This window comes from Propithecus coquereli, unplaced genomic scaffold, assembly GCF_000956105.1.
Source record: "Propithecus coquereli isolate 6110/MARCELLA unplaced genomic scaffold, Pcoq_1.0 Scaffold111, whole genome shotgun sequence".
Classification (NCBI taxonomy): Eukaryota; Metazoa; Chordata; class Mammalia; order Primates; family Indriidae; genus Propithecus; species Propithecus coquereli.
The window spans coordinates 524,267-527,359 of NW_012135081.1; positions in this window are offsets into that span (position 1 = coordinate 524,267).

Here is a 3,093-nt window from a genome sequence, read left to right on the forward strand (position 1 = left end):
ACACTATGTCACACCAAGGATCTTTGAGCTGCCCCTGTAGACAAGAGGTGTCTCTTGGAACAAGAACCAGACCAGACTCCTAGGGCTCCAGGGTGAGAACACGTGTCACTCGACTAGTTAGTCCCCTGCCTCAGGGCTCTTGGGGCCTTCAGAGGAGAAAGACTGAGAGTGTCCTTCTCTGGCCCATTTGGTTTCCTCTCTCCTCTCTCCCTTCCCGCCTCTTTACCCCACCCCTCACCTTCACCTCCTTCTCCTCTCCCACTTTCTTCTCCCTCCACCCCCATTTCTCCCCTCCCTCTCTCTCCCGCTCATCTCTCTCTTTCCCATCTCCATCTCCTCCATCACTGCCCTCCCCTCCAGCCAGGCACCAGCACAGCAGTGCCCTGCAGAGAGAATCCACCTAGAGAGTGAGAGAATGTTCTGACAGACACTGACAACCAGACCCTCTGGCTGGGAGACAGGCTCTGGAATCTCAGGCCTGGCGCAGCTGCCAGATGAGCACCCGCCCGGCCCACAGGCAGAGGGCAGGCAGAGGGCTGGCAGGGCAGCTTATAGGGCTTCAGCCCCTTTGAATTTGTCTGTTCAGCTGTCACTAACTTCTCCCTGCAAGAGGTAGGGTGAGACGGACACCCTGTAGAGTGTCACGATTGCAGAAGAGCCTCAGACAACTGGCCTGATGGGCCCGAGCCCCTGTCTCGTCCCATCTCAGGGTTACGCAAGTGCCCCTGCTTGGGGAGGAGGAGTGATCGTGAGCCAGACTGGTATCTCTGCACAGGACTGCAAGTGCTGCTCCCATCTCAGCACCTTCCTCAGGAAACAGAGGGGCTGAAGGATGGTGCCTGGGTGATCCCAGAGTTTCCCACTTGTTCTAACCGTCTGGGGTTCCAGGCTGAGAAGCTCAAAGAAGTTGTGCGGAGGAGGGCGGGAGACTGCCAGGTGCGCCAGCGTGAGGTCTGCACCTCCTCTTGGACAATCCGGGGAAACAGTTGGCAGGGGGTGGGGAGGATCACCGCCCTCTTTGGACACCCCGACTGTGGTCAACGCTAAAAATGAGCCCTTCGCCCAGGGATGAGAGCACACACACTCCAGCTCCGGCACGATCCTGAGACAGGTTGGCCCCGTTCCCCAAATACTCCAGCAGGCGTCGCCTAAGAACTACACACCCTACTCAACCACATTCCCATCTTCACCCCTAGAACAGGAAATAATTCCATAGCAACCAATTCCTCCCATCCTCCCTTTATAAGAGGGAGAAGAGACGATGTGGACAAAGGAGGAGAAGGTCACATGAAGGCAGAGGCAGAGACAAGAGCGATGCAGCCCTGAGCCAGGGATGCCCGGTGTCACCAGATGCTGGAAGAAGCAACGAAGGATTCTTCTCCCCTAGAGCCTTTGGGAGCAGAGCTCTGCCAGCAGCTTGATTTTGGACCTCTCTAGATCTATTAGAGAGTAAAGTTTTCTTGTTTTAAGCCACTAAATTTGTGGCAGTTTGTTATGAAAGCCCCAGGAAACTAATACACCCACTAGAAAAAAAAAACATTAACTTTTTAGAGTCTAGGAATACTTATTTTATAGAATGTCTCAATTCTGAAATTGTCTTCAGATTGACCTTTTAAAATCATAAATCAGATCAAGTTATTCCTTGCTTAAAAGCCTCCAATGGCTTTTCATTGCATTTAGAATAAACTCAACTCATTACTCTAATTTAAAATGCCCTGTGGGCTCTGACTCTTTCCCACCCCCAACCCTACCTTTCCCATCTCCTGCCTCGCGGCCTTGCTCCGGCCTCACTGACCTTTCTTCAGTTCCTCAACCACGCCAGGCTCTTCCCTCTGCCCAGGTGACAACCAAACACAATTCATGGTCTTTGCATCCTGGACTGGGGCAAATAGCTATAAAGAAAGTTATTGGGACGATTGGGGGAATCTGAATATGGACTGTGTGTTAGATAACATTGTTATGTCAGTATCTTGATATATCTTGAGCGGGCTAATAGCACTGTGGTATGTAGGAAAATGTCCTTGTTCTTAGGAGATGCATGCTGAAGTATTTAGGAATGAAATACAATGACGTCTGACACTTTCAAAGGTATTATGGCAAAATATTGACAACTAGTAAATTCAAGAGAGGGGTATACTGGTATTCGTAGCAGTATTCTTTCAACTTTTCTATTTTTCGAAACAGAACAGTGGGGTAGCCAGGCATGGTGGTGTGCACCTGTAGTCCCAGCTACTTGAGAGGCTGAAGTGGGAGGGTCGCTAGAGACCAGGAATTCTGGACCGCAGTGGGCTATGCTGATCGGGTATCTGCACTAAGCTTGGATTGAATATCCTGACCTTTCAGGAGTGGGGGACCACCACCAGGTTGCCTAGGGAAGGGTGAATCAGCCCAGGTAGGAAATAGGATAGGTCAAAACTCCTGTGCTGATCAGTAGTGGGATTGCGCATGTGAACAGCCACAGCACTCCAGCCTGGGCAACATAGCGAGACCCTGACTCTTAAAAAAAAATTAAATAAATACAATAAATAAAAATAAAATGGGGTAGAAGATGGGAAATTTAAATAAAAATATCTTAATTCAGGAATAGTAAAAAAATCACAGGGAGTTTGTCAAAATGCACATTCTAGGGATTCAGAAGATGTGGGTGGAACACAGGACTTTGCTTTTTAACAGCCCCTGGTGATTCTTCAGCGGGGCCCAGGCCACACCTTGAGAAGGCTCACTTAGTGCTCTGCCGTGCAGTGTGGCTCGCAGGGCACAGCCGTTCCCTTCTGTTCTCCCACTGAGGACTAGCTAGCTGGTTGAAAAAGTCAGGCATGCAGATGGAGATATGATTTTACAGTGAGGGCGGGACTGGACATTGTGAGCATACTGAATGTGTATGTGGGGTGGGGGAGCTGAGGACAGATTTTGCCCTCTTGCCCTGGCTTTTGGCTTCTGGGGTAACAGAGAAGGCTCCTAGAATCCAGGGGAAAAATGGAATCAGGGCTCTGAACTTCTAATATCAGTGCTGCTCTGACTCTATCTTATACCCACTTCAATAAGTATCGTCTGAAAAAAAGAGGTCACAATAAATAATTCTGAAGCATCCCC